Source organism: Balaenoptera musculus, chromosome 12 (genome assembly GCF_009873245.2).
Source record: "Balaenoptera musculus isolate JJ_BM4_2016_0621 chromosome 12, mBalMus1.pri.v3, whole genome shotgun sequence".
In the NCBI taxonomy this organism is placed as follows: domain Eukaryota; kingdom Metazoa; phylum Chordata; class Mammalia; order Artiodactyla; family Balaenopteridae; genus Balaenoptera; species Balaenoptera musculus.
Window position 1 is genome coordinate 7129467 of NC_045796.1, and position 17577 is coordinate 7147043.

At 39.6% G+C, this 17577-nt stretch overlaps 1 protein-coding gene across 3 annotated transcripts in view; it reads left to right on the plus strand.

The window, feature by feature from the left end:
• Positions 1–17577, plus strand: part of PRKN (parkin RBR E3 ubiquitin protein ligase) — a 1292350-nt gene that overhangs the window by 1046397 nt on the left and 228376 nt on the right. The gene's annotated exons all lie outside the window — the stretch shown is intronic.

Here is a 17577-nt window from a genome sequence, read left to right on the forward strand (position 1 = left end):
CAAACCAACCACCACAGTCTATGGAAAAACATATTAAAGGCAACACAGAATCGCTTCTCCATCACTTCCCCCCTTCCCTTCTCTCATGTCCACCAAGAATGAACTTTTGAGAGCAGCAGAAGAAAGAGCGGTGGCTTGAGATCACTTTTCACTCCGAGGACTTCTCACCGCAGTGGTCACTCATTTGTGCTGGCCATCCAGATTAAACCTGTACTCCCAGGGATGCCAGATGAGGAAAACACCGGTCCTCAAAAATGTTAGCATTATAGGTCAATATTAAAGGAAGCGTTTTGTGAAATACAGAGGTGTGGGCAAAGCACCAAGAACATACACACGGAGAACAGTTTTCTAATTTTTAAAATTGTTTTGACATCATAACAACATAAAAATGAGAAAATTTTTGTGTTTTTAATTGTTTGTTACTGAATTTTCTATCTTGCCTTTCATATATTCTGTGTCAGTTCTCCCAAATGACCATCAGAAAGTCTATCAATCAAGCAGAACAGCATTTATTAGATGTACTGTAGTGAGAACCCTCACCATGTTGACAGTTGTTGTGGGCTTTTACAGAAAGGGGAGGTCAAGATTTATAGGATTTGGGGATCTGGGCACACATGGTTGGGGCAGATCTTTCTGGTGGGGAGCTGATTGGAATTGGGCAGCGTTCATGACATAATAGTTGGGGGTTGGTAGACACAATGAGAGAAGGATTTTGAAGGGACCCTTGATATGAAGACTGGTTTGATATGTGAGCCATTGCCAGGTGAGCAGTCCATGGTTCTGTTGAAGGAGATGGCTACTCAGATGAGCAAACTGGTTAAATTATTTGCAGGAACTTCTTGAAGCAAACAGTGAAATTATTTATTACGTTACAAGCTTATCGTCAAAAGCAGGTTTTTTTCTGGAACAAACTATTAGGTCTCAGTGGTCTTGGTTCTCAGCCCCAGTAGATAAGCTATGTAGATGCAGGTGGTTTCAATCCTCATCTCACCCAAACAGCTGCTTGGTTTCCCAGCATAACATCTGCTTTTTGGTTGCTCTCAGCGCACTTGGCTGTTTCTCCATTTGTGTGGTTTGTTGATGTATGTATTATTTCTTCTGCAAGCTCCATGGAAGCAGAGCCCCGGCCCGACTCACTTTTGCCGCCTCTGTAGAATCTGGCCTCATACGTAGTAGACATGCACAGAAAAGTTGCTCAATAAAGAATGAATGAATGTTGTAATTCAACCTCCTGCCAATCATAATGTTTATTACTATTAGTGAAATGAAAAAACCTGACAAACTTCTGATTGTGTCTCATTATCAGTAAGACTTATTCTTCAGCAGTACCTCATGGGAAGATAAGGCATCTCATAGCCACTGAGAACTGACTCAGAAAAGGCATTTGAATTAATATGGCAGCTACAACAAAATAGAAGATATCAATGTGCATCTGTGTTATGAAATCACAAACATCTGAGCTTAATCCACCCTATTTTAAGCTACCAGAAGAGGCTTTTGTGTGCTTTTTGGGTAGTAACTGCCTCATTTATAAGTAAGAAACTGAATAAATAATATTTATGGCTTCTTTCAGCTTATTCTTAAAGCTTCAAAATCTACAAATGTTCATGCTTTCCCACTCAGATAAGCTATGCTTACTGAAATAGCGGTTATACTAGATGGTATTCCTTCTTCAAACTACATACATGCTCATATATGTTCATGATAAATAAAAACTCAGGTCTATAATTCTTGAATTTTTATTCAATTTTTCCCAAAGTTGTCTTTATATATACTTCAAGTTTTCATGTAGTCCTTTTTATTATGAAAAGTTACAAATGTACAATTAGATATAGAAAATAACATAATGAATGCTCATGAACCCACTGTCCAGCTTTGTCAATGTCTAACTTTTCACGTTGCTTCAGATAAATCTGTCAGGTTAATTAATATTTTTGTGTCTCCATTTCATCATCTGTAAAATGGGGATAATAGTAGTAACTATCTCATAGGGTTATTGTGAGATTAAATGAATTATTATATGTAAAGCATGAAGAAAAGTGCTTTGTCCATAGTAAATGTTACAGAAATGTTAGCTTTTATTTTTAACAATTATTATAATAAACTTTCAAGACAGATTTGAAGCATCCCCTCCCCTTTTCTGTGATCCTGTTTCAATCTCTCCTTCTGCTAAATTTGGTGTTTACCATTTGTGTGCATTATTTTACCCTCTTAGTATATTTGTATGAATCCATATTGTTTAATAGGTTTTCTAAACTTCATATAAGTGAATCATACTGTGAGTGAACTATTGCAACATTTTTTCTTAACTTATGTTTTTGATATTTATATACTTGACACACTTTACCCTAGTTAATTTTTATTAACCCACTTCCTAGAAGTCTTTGCTTAAATGCCATTTTCTCAACAAGAAATATTCCGAACATCTTACTTTAAATTATCCAACCCTCTCTATCCCCTTTACTCGGTTCTTATTTCCTTCCTTCTGATAGAGTGCTCATCACTTTTGAAAATATTCATAATTATCTCCACCTTAAAATACAAGCTCCAAGGAGGGATTTTGTCTATTTTCATTTTTCTAATGTAGCCCATGCTCTAACAGAGCCTGCAGGGAGTGGGTGCACAATGGTTTGAATGACTGATGTTGAATGATTTTGTCTCTTGCCTTATTGATGGTCATTTCAGATGTTTGCCTTCGTTGTTGCTGTTATTACAAAACCATGCAGTAAATATTCTTGTAACTACCTCCTTGTGTAACTGTGTAAGTTTCTCTCTGGTAGACACCTACAAGTGACATTGCTGCATAAAACATGAATATCTTCAAGATTCTTTTTAACTGGTTTAGGATGTCTTAGACTCATAAGAGTTGGCTATTGAAAAGGAATACATAATAAATAATCCTGTATAGACATCAGTGAAATCCTATCAGCAGAGAGGAATTATTAAGATAAACTTGGTTTTATTTATTGAAGTCATAATGCTTTGAAATTTGATTATATAACATCCTACTGCTGACTTTGAACGCAGTTGCTCAGTCAAGATGTCTTAGTGAATTTTCCATGCATTCTATTAACACCTGGCTCACAGACTAATTCAGAAATGGCTACTTCAGGAAAGTGCCTGGAAACACTAATCAACCAGGCTTAACTGGAGTGGAAAGGAGCCCATCACACCCATTCACCGATCCAGCCTGCAGGTGTGCCCCCCCCCCCCCCCCCCACCCGTTTCAGCTTGTGATTAAGGTAGTTGTCCAGTATTTTGCTGCATCATCTTTGATCACATTGAATCATCATCGGTTTGTGATGCTATTTCATCATTAGTCAGTTTCCTTTTCAAAGTTGTACTTAAGGGAAAAATAGAAGGTAACTGTAATTGTCAAGCCTACATTAGGGATTCTAAGCTATAGCCAAGAGAGAAATTAATCCTCAAAGCATTTCACACCAAACAGCAGCAATCTGCAAATTGCAGATTATCTGTGTCATGTGGCCAGTGCAGTAGCACATCAGAGAGCTGAAATCCATTTCAAGTTTTATCCCAAGCCCACGTGCACATGGTTTTCCATTGAACCAAAAGGATATCACAATTTCCCCCGTGATTGTTTGCAAGGAAATTAAAAAGAAAAATAGTGATTGAAGACTCATGTGGTTTTTAACACTTTTCAATGGAATATATTTTCCAAATGAGTTTCCCCTACTTCACAGCATGGTTATTGAGGAAATTCAGCAAAAGCTTTCTAAAAAAGTTGTAGTCAGTTAATTCCCCAAAGGTTTTTGGTTTTTTGTTTCTTGCTAGCTATCGGTGACTTTGTGGAAATTATCCACAACTTTGTAATGCATTTTCCTTGGGAGATTCACAATTAGATTGTAAAATAATCTTTATGGTATGAGAACAGAATGAAAGTAAATGTTGATTACAGATACTAATTGAAATGAAAATCCCAGTTTCAAAATTATCCTTTAAAAAATTAAGATTCAAGTCTGTCTTCATATGCTTTGTTATATAAATTTCCTTATTAATTTTTAATACCAAACAGCAACTTATTTTATTTACAGTAAGATCAGACTTTTAGAAAGCAGGTGCACACAATGAATGAGGAGTTTCATAGCTGGGAGAAAAACAATCGAAGAGCACAAACCTGTGAGTATATCATTAGGAGAAATCCAGAATGAGATGAAATTCTAACTTCAATGACCAATGACAACAAAACAGCCTTTTAAATTTGGGTAAAGGACAAGAAAAAAATAGGGAAATGACAGAGAAGATGGTAGCACAATGTTAAGAGGTTGAAAAAGCTACGCCATTCCTGTTTTTCCTGTTTTCTTGAGCAAAGAGAATGTTTCCCATGCTGGAAAGGACAGAAAGAACAATTGAAGGAGGAACTTGTGCTTAAGAAAATTGAGAACAGAACAAAGAACACACAAACATTGTGTGTCCTTAGATCTCCAAACACTTCTATATATAATCTCAGAGTCACTGTCAGGAATCCTTGAAATATCATAAAGAAAGAATAGAGTTCAGTGTTCTGGAGATGGATGGAGATGGATTTTTTTAACTTTTCAAAATGAGGAAAGATTGAATCTCAAAAATTGAGAAGCAATGAGTTTGATGTCAGTTTCAGCCATCAACTACCAAAAAATAGTGTGAGCACTTATAAGGTATATAAGCATTATGAGCCAACACAGAGTCACCAAAGCTGAAATGTGGAAGAAGTCATATGAACTCATTGTGAACTTCTTGACCTTGAAGTGAGAGCTGGACCCTGGGGTGCAGAGGTTGAGCTGGCAATTGGAGACAGATGGAAGGCACACATAGGGGTTCTGTTGAAGCAGTCAAGCAACTGTGGAGGAGAGAAGTAGAACAATGGACTGAAGATGACAGAAAGACAAAGGGACAAAAAAGAAATGGAGAAGGAAAGGAATGGGTAAAAGAATAGTAAAGTGAATTTCACAACTTAAGGGAAAATTGTTTTTAAAATGGTGGGTTGACCTAATGTCAGATACTACAGAGAGATGGAAGGGAACAGGGACTGGGCAAGGGCCATTGGCAGTAAGTCCTGAACTAAGCAAAGGAGTCCTGCCCTAGGACCCTCTCTGTTCCCCCATCCCTTTCGCTAGGAGCCCACAGGTCCTGAGCCCTGCCTGGGTTCAGAATTCCCTGCATAAACAGCCCTGAGACTCTTAACTGGCTCTGTCTTCCTGAAAGCAATGGCCAACAGGTAACTCATGGTTGGGAGTGGGTTGTGGAGCTTGAACCTATGGGCTCCACCATATAGGTGTGTGAGGGGCTCTTCAAGAATATAGGAACCCAGGAGTAGACGGATGGGACTTGGCTGTGCCGGTATAACCAGGTTCAGGAGCAGACCTCCAAGGGGTCTGAGAGTTCCAAGTCATCACCTTCCAGATCCTCATACAGCTGTATTTGTCAAAGTAAAAGGGTAAAACATATTTTTTAACAGTTTTTTAGTTTGATTTATAACTTTTAAATATTCAGACAAATAATACTCAGACAAAGTTGTTACACTTTCCCTGGACCAACAAGTTAGAGGTCTGTTCTAGGGGTAGACCTAGCTCTTGGGTCCCAAAATCAGAGTGGGCATTAGAATGCTTTATCAGTAAGGTGGAAGAAAACCCACCAGTAAGATGTCAGAAGTAAAAGGTGGAAGTGAATGTTGCAAGTGTGAGAACTCTCATCTAAAAAGCCTGACTTTGCAAACAAAGAGAATATGCCTCTCAAAGCCTTTTTGGAACAAAGCGCCATGAGGTCACAGGTTCGGTCTGTCCGACCTCAGGTTCCCCAGCATCTGGTCAAATGTCTGACACTAAATACATGAATGAGTGTGGCAGCAACCAATAAACAGGAGTCTTCCCGCATACTACATTTGAACATGAATATTGCCAACCACAAGGTCAAATCAAAGAATAGAGGGAGGGGAAATGAACATCTGGATGCTTCCTATAAATTTTCACGTATATTACAGATTACTTCAGGCAAATGGGTATTTTCCCCAGGAAAGAGAAGGTTAATAAAGGTTTAAAAGGATTGGATATGATCTCTATCACAGATCTAGAACTAGTATCTAGAAAGATCCTTCTAACAACAAGAATGTTTCATTATTAGAATGGAATTCTTTCACTGATCCTCTGATCCTGTCACTGGAAATCTTGAGACAGAGTCTATAATGTAGCTGGCAGAGGTGTTACAGAAGGGAGTTCTGTACCAAGAGGGAGGTTGGTTTAGAGAGGGTAATCACTAATAGCTCTTTAAAAACTAAGATATTTTTGTTCTTTAATACATGACTATCTATTTCATAAATCTGTCTTTAATCATTGCAGAAATTAAATGCCAGCAAGTCCATAAAATCTAAGAATTAGATATGATTGTCATTGGTATAAACGAAATAATCAGAGTGCATCTGGCAGTTGTGTGGCTGTCTTAAGGAAAATATTTTGACATTTCCACAATGGTCTGAGTAATTGCCTATCAGGGTGGCCCCAATCTGAACCAGCTCAGCAGACCTGGCCTCTATCTCCCATTGATAACAGAGCCCAACTCTTGCTGAAAATTAGCTTCACGTTGACAAGGCCAGTAGGAAATGAAACTTTTAAAGAACTCTTTCTTGTTTCAATAGTGGTATACTAATATTTTGTGTTTAAAAATTCAAGCTTGTGCCCTGGGGCAATAGACTTTCACTCAAAGGTCCTAAAAGTATGCCATACAGGCTTGTATAGTCACCTATTTTCCAACGCTCTTGCTCAGGAAAACCAGAAGGCAATGAATTTCCCTCTTAATTAATTTATTCACTCAGCAAGTATTTATTGAGTACTACCCTTGTGCTGGACCCTGTGCTCGTTCCCAGGTCCTAGAAAAAGCAGTGAGCAAGTCTCTGTCCTCGTGGAGCCTGTCTGTATTCAGGGTAGGAAAAGCAGATATTAACAAATAATTACACACATAGTTAATGGAACTGTGCCATGTGTTATACATATGGGCCCTCCAACTGCTTTTTTTATATTTATTTCATTTATTTATTATTTATTTTATTTATTTATTTTGGCTGTGCTGTGTCTTAGTTGCGGCACGTGAGATCTTTAGTTGCGGCATGTGGACTTCTCAGTTGCGGCATGCAGACTCTTAGTTGTGGCATGCATGCGGGATCTATTTCCCCAACCAGGGATCAAACCCAGGCCACCTGCATTGGGAGTGTGGAGTCTTACCCACTGGACCACCAGGGAAGTCCCACAAACTGCTTTTTAAATCAGTTTAATTAGTTGTCATTGATGCGAGCTTTATATGTGCACCAACACATTTAAGTTGAACGTATTACCTTTTTTCAAGAGTATGATGATATACAATAAAACTGTACAGACTGGCTCTACCACCAAAGAAAGCTCGTGTTTGTTACCAAGTCCAAGCTGTACTGCTCACTGTACAACAGGCCAATAAATCAAGAGACAAAGTGTTAGGGCAAGGAATAGCAACTTTATTTGGAAAACCAGCCAGTCGAGAAGATGGTGGACTTGTGTCCCAAAGAACCATCTTACTCAAGTTAGAATTCAGGCTTCTTTTATACCTAAAGGGGAGAGGGTGTGGCTTGTTGTTGCAAACTTCTTCCCGCCACAATTCTTTGTTCTTGCAGCTGTCCATGTAGGTTTGGTCACAATACTCCTATAAACCTCCAACAAGACAAGTGTTATCCTCTGTTCTACAACTTTTTATCTCTATATGAATGGAAAAGTGTTATACCTTTAAAGGTCAGAGCCTTGAGAATGAGCTATCCTGTATATTTCAGGCATAGGCAACATGGCAACATTCTTTAACAAAAGGTGCAGAGCCAGCATGACTAAGCACAGGCAACAGAGCACAAAGGTTAGAGCTAAAGAAATAGATTCAATATGGACTCAGGTTTGTTCTTCTCTGTTACGTGTTCATTGTCCCTTCCTGTTCATTTTTTTCTTTATAGTCACTCCATGATGAACACTTAAACCTTTGAAATTCTGTTTTGCTTTTGTTTTTTGTTGTGTTTAGATTTTTGATGTCTCTACAGCAGTATATTTTCTCCCCCAAACACAAGAAATGTACTCAAGTTAATCAGACTAATCTTATTAGTTTGAGGGTGAAAATAATGTAGTATGTAAAATTCCGAACTTGTGGCATTTTTATATACAAATCTAACATCCATTTTTGTTAAACCACCCTCACAGGCAGAAAGTAGTTTGCAGTGCGTAGTCTGGGATTTAGAGGTAAAATTTCAAGGTAGAACTCTCTGTTACTCAGCTCTGTCATTTACTTTACTTACAACCTGGGTATCGAAAGGCAAGTAACCTTGAATATTACAGAAGAGCTACAAGTAGAAAACAGAGCCCCTCCCTCCCTCGCCCACAATGAAAAACAGATCAGCTCTGGTTAAACAGAATTCAGAGTCGTCAGTTCTGTTCTTTGACATCTTTGTGGAATATTTGTTTTTAAACCACAGCTTGTTTGCCATAATCATCCATCTGTTGATTGTATACTCCAGTAATGCCCTTACTATGTGTCATGGCTGACTCAGGCTAAGCAGAAGGTAGGTTAAGCAGTTACTAACTGTCCTTTTTGTCGGAAATTTGAGTTAGTTTCCCTTTTGCATGTTTGGATAAGTGGAGGTGCTTGGGAATCTGTAGCTTAAGTTATGTGCATTATTGCCTCTATTAATTCACCTTATAAGTATAGATATGTAAAGCGAGCAACTTGAAATGACCAGTGAGATTAAAAAATTTTTCCAGCTAGTTCAAAGGTAAAAATATGTCATTAAGCTTTATGATATCAAATGAAGATATCAGATTGCTTATTTATTATTTTAGATTATTGTAGTGAATAAATGAATTAATACTTAATAAAAAGGCCACACATTTAAAGCCTTATATGTATACTAGCCGTATTCATACATACTTGATCATCTCTTATCTTTCAGCACATTGTCATAATAAATCTCAATTACTTAATAGAATATTGAACTCCTTTAGCAAAATTAGCCTCTAAATATTGAGGGTTTGGTTAAAAAGGTATTTTTGAAACAGCAGCAGAACAACTTTGTCAAGTACAGTCTCACAAGTACTCCTGTATTCCAGAGACTCTCAAAATAACAGCTACCATTCATTAAGAGCCTACTATGTATAAGGAACTGTACTAGGTAATATATATATACAAACATATAGATACACACACACATCATTCACAACAACCCCATAAGTTGTATATTCTTACTCTCCTTTTTACAGGTAGAAAATGAAGGCATTAGAGCTAACACAATATCTTTGATCCAAGATAATACAGCTACTTAGTAGTACAGATAAACAGTCCCTTCATTTCCTTCTCCTCTTCTTGCTTCACCACTGTTTCTCACTTCCTCCTGGGCCAGGTACCAGGGGTGTGGAGGGTGGACCAGGCTGGGACTGAGAACACCTCCACCCTCACATGTAGGGTAAAGAGAGTGTGTAATCCACCCACTGAGGGAGAGAGGAGAGCCAAGGATAACCAGGAAAATGCACACATCTAGTGTGGACGCTAGTCACCCTTCTCTAGGCATGTGGGGAAGGACTGTGTGTCCTGAGGTGTGTGTCTGTGCCTCACATATTCTCGATTTTATACACAGTCTTCATTCACAGAGATGTTACCATTTAGTGCATTCTTTCAATTCAGCTAGATTTGTGAAGTCTTCTCAGGCAACATTATACTTCTTTTCCTTTTTGTATCACACCAAAAACAGTGCTGGACACAACACTGATGCTTAGCTTATTTCTTCAGCAATTTTATTTTCAAGGAAAGACTTCGATAAATTAAAATGCCTAGGGTACTACATGTTATACAACTCATTGTTTCTCACCCTAAAACCATTGTTGAATGTGCTTTCCAAGTAAATTAGAGCTTCATATTTGCCCTCCAAGAGAAGCCATGGTTTCTACTTTCTAATCTGGACAAGACTAGGAAGAAGTGACCGTCTCCCCATCTTCGAAACCCACCATCCGAGAGCGTCTCAGGCTTTTATTTGGGAAATCACCTGCTAATGTGAACAGATCATTGAATTTCTTCTTATAGCAGAAATGACTTAGTGTCTAACCTTTATTTCTTGTTTTGTCTTTTTTAACCACTCTGGTAATCTGTCCTTTAATCAGTGTATTTAGATATTTCAGTTTTCTAGTAGTAACCCTAAGGTTTACACAACACATATTTTAACTAATCTAAGTCCACTTTCAAAGGTCACTAGAATAAAGAGTATGTGTAGTGCAGATACCTTGTAACAGAGTATCCCCAATTCCTCCTTCCAATCCTTTGTGACATTGTTGTCATCCATTTCATTTATCCACATACTATTATCACTCAATATATTGTTACTATTATTACTTTAAATTTATCTTTCAAATTAATTAAGAATAAGAAAAATAAAAGACCTTATTTTACCTTCATTTATTCCTTCTTCACTGCTCTTCCTTTCCTTATGTAGATCCAAATTTCTGACCTATATATACTATTTTCCTTATACCTGGAGAATTGTTAACATTTCTTGCAGGACGGCTCTACTGGCAATGAATTTCCTCAATTCTTGTTAAAGAAAGTTTTTACTTCTCTCTTGAAGGATAATTTTGCTGAATATAGAATTCTAGGCTGGTGAATTTTTATTTCAACATATTAAATATTTCACTCCACTCTCTTCTTATATGCATGGTTTCTGATGAGAAGTTTTCAGTAATTCTTATGCTTGTGTATCAGTAAAGTGGTTTTTTTCCTATGACTTTTTTCACAATTCTCTCTTTGTCTTTGGTTTTCTGCAAAAACAAAGATTTAGTTATACTTAGTTGTGGTTTGGGGATATTTATCCTGCTTGATATTCTTTGAGCTTCCTGGACCAGTGGTTTGGTGTCTGTCCTTAATCTTGGAAAGTTCTCAATCATTATTACTTCAAATATTTCTTCTGTTCTCTCTTTCTTCTCTTTCTAGTACTCAAATTATGTGTATGTTATTTTTGTCCCACAGGTCTTCAATGTTCTGTTCTATTTTTTTTTTCATTTTTTTCTCTTTTTTTTTTTTTTTTTTGCTTTTCAGTTTGAGGAGTTTCTTTTTATCTTTCTTCAAGCTTCCTTGTTCTTTCTTATCATGTCAACATTGTTGACAGCCCATCAAATGAGTTCTTCATTTCTGTTATAGTTTTTCATTTCTAGCATGTCCTTTTGATTCCTTCTTAAGAGTTTTATCTCTCTGCTTGCATTATTCATCTGATCCTTTGTGTTGTCTACTTCTTCCATTAGAGTCTTTAACATCTTAATCATGTTATTTTAAACTCCCTGTTTGATAATTCTATGTCATACCTGAGTCTGATTCTGATGCTTGCTTTTTCTCTTCATACTGTGTTTTTCTTGCCTTTTGACATGACTAGTAATTATTTGTTAAATTTGAGCATGTTATACATGTAATAGGAACTGAGGTAAATAGGCCTTTAATGTGGGTATATGTCAGTCTGACAGGGAGTTGGGTTGTGTTTAGTGTTTGCTGTAGTTGAAGATGCCAGAGATTCCAGATTCATCTAGTTTTCTTGATTTTTGTCTCCCCTCCTGACTTTGGGCTTCCCTAAGCACTCCTCCTCAGAGAGAATCTGTGTCTTGAAGCTCTTTCAGCTGCCGCCCACTGTCATTTTACTGGAGGTCTATTGGTATGTGGTAAGGTTAATTGGTGGGGGGCAGGGGGAATAGTGATCTTCTGATTAATTCTCAGTCTTCTAGTGGGTCTGTTTCTTGGGTCTGTGACCCTCACGAGTATTTCTCAGTGGTACAGGGATCTGTTCTTTTTTTCCCCTGCCTCCTACTCCCTCCTCCATGGGTAGCATTCTCAGTCTATGTCCTTGAAACCCGGATTCCTGTGGACTGTTCTTCCCCCATTTGGCGAGACAGGCTGGGGTTAGAGGAGTGCCCTTCTCCCATAGCTCCAGGGTAGGTGTTGGCAAAGTCCTTCCCCAGGAGGGCAGACCTTTGCTATGGAGAAGGCTCTGGACATTTTTCACAATGCTTACTCTTCCCCTCCCTCTTCCAGAGCCACAAGGGGATCCTCACCTTTTGAGGACCTGGTGGGTTTCTTAGAGGTAAAGATCGGGGAAATCTGTAAGACCTCGGCCCCTAGTTTCTCATTCCCACACTAGTCCACACCCCATTTATAGCAATTCGTCAAAATTACTGTCTAAACGTTTCTACCAGTTCATTGTTCCAGCAACTTCTACTCCACGTAAGCAGATCAAGTTGTGACTCACTGGACTTGCCTGTCTCTCCAGATACCAGGGGGGTGCTTTGCCCTGTGACATCAGTTCTCTGATGGGGCCAAGAAAGGTTATTGATTTTCAGTTTGCCCAGATTTTTCTTATTATAAGGATGGGAGTAAAAACTTCCAAGCCCTTTACATGTTAGAACTGAAAAAAAGAAGTCTTGACCTTTATTTCTTAAGACAATAAATTGTGTAGCAATTATTTCAACTAGCTGCTTCCCTTTTAAATAATTAAAAATTTTAAAAGAAATAGCAGCAACAGTCAATAGATATGGATATGCCATTCATATCATCAGCAATAAATTCACTTTCTAATTTTTTTTGTCATTTCATCCTGCTTTCCACACATTCAAAACTGCTGCTTGAAGTAGAGGTGGTGATTATTCTTAATAAAGGAATTGGCATTTAGAGTAACCAATTTATCCAAGAGCATATAGCTAGCTAGTTGTTGCAGAACCAGAGTATCAACCCCGGCCATGATGATGATACTTTGTTTTAAAAGGCATGAAGCCCCCAATTTTGATATTTCCCTTCTGTAATCCATACCTCCAACTGCTATATTTTCAAGTGGTGACAATGGCTGCAGGCTATTCTTTTGAGAAAATTGGATGAAAGGAGAAGGAAAGAGAGAGGATGGTAACTCTATGCTCAAGGCTGGATTTTTACTGAATTTTTAAAGGGGAAGATTTGAATACATATGTAGTTTGAAGTGAACAAACTGCAGAGCAGCAGAGTTTGAGGAGAGTGAGTGAATGGTGAGTTAGACCATAAGGAGCTGAGAGGGGACAGGTTAGGACAGATGACTAATGACTCTTGTTTTGAGGAGGAGGAACCATTTCCCCTTTTATCCTGGAGGAGTAGAGATGGAGGATGCAGAGGGGTTGTAACTGGGAAGGAATATGAAGTTAGGGATGGTACACTTGACAGTGGCCCCAGGGTGGGGAGTGGGCGTGGGGGGTTCTCTGGAAGCCAAGTCTGAAGTAGAGAACGGGTATAAGATATTCACTGGGGTGTGCACCTGGGAAAGGAGAAGGGGGCAGGATTGGGCTGAATAAGAAGTTGAACTGCCATGTAGGCCCAACAAAGCCTCAGCCCACCAGCAGAAACTTGGGAGCAAATGTTGTCCAACAGCAGCTCATGTTGGGACAAAACAGATGGGCAGGTCCACCTCCCCCTCACCCAGTCAGCAGATTCAGGGGTCCTGGGGAAGAGGTGACCTCAGGCGAGGCGGCTCTCTGCAGCTGAGGAAGACCAGACTGCAGGCCAAGGTATCTCTTGCTGTCCTCCTGCAGCTCGGCCACAAGCCTTCCTTGCAGGGGGTCTGGGTCCCACATCTCCATGTTCACCACAACTGCTTTATATTTTTAGACTTGTGTCAAGTGAGGTCCTATTTTGAGAATGAAGTGTTAAAGGTTAATTGAGAAGAATGGTGATGATTTGGAAGAGTCCCCAAGGGAGAGGGGAGAGGGTGCTGGCCAAAGACAAGTGACAGAAGCAAGTTGCTTGACAGTGAGTGGACCCCGAATCTGCAGTAGCACCATTCTCAACAAGGATGCAGCTTCAGGCAGATGGTCTGAATTTCCTTTAGAAGATATTCTAGTCCCATTTTACTATACTGACTGTGGTTGGCAGAACTGGAACAGGGGAAGGAAAAACAGGTGGTGATGTTTACCCAGAGCTGGATACTGGATATTGGCAAAGAAGGTACAGTAGAGGTACAAAGGAATCATGGACTCCAAGCATCACTGACATCTTCACATGTGGGGTTCAGGCTGGGGAGAGAGGTTAGAGGTCAGACAAAGTCTGCTTAACCAATAAGCAAAGTACACCCAGGGCTGGAGGTCAGAGCTAGGCCCTCTGGGGTGAGAAAAGCGGAGGGGTGGAGGAGGAGCCCCCCCCAGGAGCCACAGTCACCGAGCTGGGTGGGCAGTGGCCACGCGGTGGATGACTCACTCATGGAACAGCTGCTGTTGGACAGCTCAGCCAGCCAGGCCGTGCTCTAGGCGTGGCTGATAGAGCAGTGACAAAACAGCCATGGTCCTGCGCTTGTCACCTTTGCATTTCAGCAGCAGGAGAGAGAAAATAAAGTGAATGTTACGTTAGAACTGTAGGTTAGAAGATGATGAGAGCTATGGAGAAAATACAACAGTGATGAGGATTTGGGGGGATGGAAGATAGGCTGCAGTTTTTCACCGGGATGGGTCATGTGAGCCCTCACTGAGAAGGTGACATTTGAGCAAGGACTTGAAGGAGGGCAGGGAGTGCTCCACGCAAGATATCAGGGTCAAGAGCTTTCCAGACAGAGAGAGGCAGGCAAGTCCAAAGGTCCTGGAGACAGCAGCCTCCCTGGGGTGGTCAGAACCAAGAGCAGGTCAGCGGGGCTCAAGTGCAATGAGCAAGGGAGAGAGAAGGCTCAGGGCTACACAGTGAGCCAGGCAGTGGAGGACCTTACAACAGGCCGGTGAGGGCCTTGGAGTTGACTCTTGCGTGAGATGGAAAAACCCATGGCGGATGGCATGATAATCCAACGTACATATTTTAACAGGAGCCTCTTAACTGTTATCTTGAGAAGAGACTGAATGACGGGGCATGAAGGCAGCTGATGGCTCGAGGACATGATGTGGTCCAAGTAGACAGCAGTGGCCTCAAAAGATGATGCATTGTCATTGTGTGTGGACCCTGTGTGAAGAATTTGGAAGAATTCAGAGTACACCATTGACACCGTGTCCTCACGCGGTCTTCATCTGCCCCTCCTTCCCACCTCCGAGAACTTTTCCCTCTCTCCCTGCACCACTGCATTCCATGTTCATGTCTTGCATTTCTAGTTTTATTTTTAAAACCCATTCACACTAGCTTTGTATCTGCCCATTTCCCATGCTGATGTTCCTGTGATGAGCACGTTACAGATACCCCTCCCTGGTCTTAATAGCTTGACCCCTTACAACTCTTCCCTTCTAAACTCTATGCCGTCTCTATTCTTGTTTTTTATAGTTTATTGCATCCACCAGGTGTTTCAGGTAATTTAGTCTTCTGTTAAAGATGTTTATATCTGAGCTATCATTGGACATCAATCCTTTAGTTATATCTTAGGAGAATGTTAAAATACAAATTCTGAAAATAGGCTAATTTTAAATTCTGTTTTTTATTTTACCTGGCATTAAATAAAGGTCAAATCAGTTTTGTCTCAAGTGGGAAGAATGCTAAGGACCACTTGTAAGGAAAAAAAATATCCTCTAAAACTAAGTTTGAATGAAACTATTTTTTAATGATATTTCTTAAATATGTCTAGATATAAATTTAGATAGAAAACTTTTTATGCTTATACAACTAGAAGACCCAAATGAAAATGTATAAATTAAATATATATGAAAGAGCACAAAACAAAAGTATTTCAAATTAACTCTGTGAATTTAATATAGCAGATGCTGTCATCTTACTGAAACAAGTCAGTGCTTGGGGTACAAACAGGGCCCTGAGTGGTCTGATCTTAGCCTGCCTATGACCCCTGAGCTTGGGGAACCTCAATTCTGCCGCCCTCTCCTCCTGTGCAACTCCTCCCCTCATATACTTGGCACCAACCACAGGACCCTCACTTGTGGGAATTTGACCCTGGAATTCTCTCTGCCTCTGTTCTTTTCCTCATTAGTTGCATAAAACTAAAATATGACTCCTTGCTCCCAAGGAGATCTAAAAACTCAAGACTGACAGGACTCTGAATTTCCACAGCAGTTTTGGTTGAATGGCAGCCAGCCAAATGATCCAGAATATACCTTTACTAATTGTTTAGATCAGAACAGCAACTCTGAAATGAACAACTTCTCAAAAAGAACCACAGTCTGCAAGTCTTCGTGGCCTCCAGTGGGAGAAAAACAGCTCAGTGTCTCTTGCAAAGGTCGGGATCTGGATTTCCTTCTTTGTAGTATTGGACGTGCGTGTGGCAATTTATTTACTAGGTTTTCCACCAAAATATTCACCTTGGGATTTCCATTTATTTTCTTGGACTCTTGTCAGGTGGTGACATCACCTGTTTACATTTTGTTCATATTTGTAAATTTTTTTTTGTATTACCTTAGTGAACATTTATGAACCACTTTCTCAGAGTATGAAATGCAATAATGTCAAAGACGAATATATATTGAATATAGTAGCAAAGACTAAATCTCCGTTCCAGCATTTCATATGACCACAGAGTTTCAGAATTGGAACTAACCCAAGTCAAATCTATCTCTAAATATTCTGCATAAATAGTCATTTAGCCTCTGTCTGAAAGGCCTCCAGTTACTGGCTTATAAAGCAATGTATTCCATTTTTAAATTAGAAATTTATTCATATTGAACCCAAGTATTCCTGCTGTAATTTTACCTGTTCATTTAATCCTACCTTCTAGAATAATGCCACACATCTAATCCTTCTTGCAAAGGATAACTCCTTCACCCTGTGGAGACAGTCGCCTCCCTCCAGCGGCCCACCCTCCCCCAGGCAAACGTCCTCAGTACTTCCACGTTCTTACATCACAATATGGAGAAATGGCTCAGCCTCAGCGGTTGCTTGGCACATTTCACACAACCCATTTTCCTTAATAGAAGTGTCAACAGATTCTGTCATTCATAGATTTGATCCCAAAGAAACAGGTTTTTATATCAATTCTGTTTCCAGAGTTTATATTATAAATGACTGCAGATTAATACTGTGGAATAATTCTATTTAAAAGGCAGGGATGGAACACATTTTAAGTGATAAATAGTATGCCCTGGCATAGATAGATAGATAGATAGATAGATAGATAGATAGATAGATAGATAGATAGATAGACAGACAGATAGATAGACAGATATATATCCTTATGTATACATATGTATATGTATATATATGAGTATGATTTATTTATTTACTTATTTCTTTTTACAACTGAAAAGAGAAAATGTGAAAGCTTGCATAGGCTCTCACTGTCTGGGTAGAACTAGAAGATGATGGGCACAGACTGCCCTGGCCCTCTTCCCAGGTCTTTTCCATAAGAGACGCTTTCCAAACTGAAATGCAGCATCTTTAGGGTCTTGACAAAGCCTCCTGGAAGAACCAGGCAAGATTCTAAACTGCAGCTGAATCCCATGAAGACGGGGCATCCAGATGCCCATCTTCATCCTTCACTCTCGATGTGCAGAAGCCCAGCCTGGAGGCTGAGGAAACAGGATGTGATAAATAAGTGAAATGAACCTACACGTGCCAACTCCCCCTCTCTGGCCCCATGAAATCCTGGCTCTATATTAGGGATAAGTGACATGCTGGGCAGAAATGACA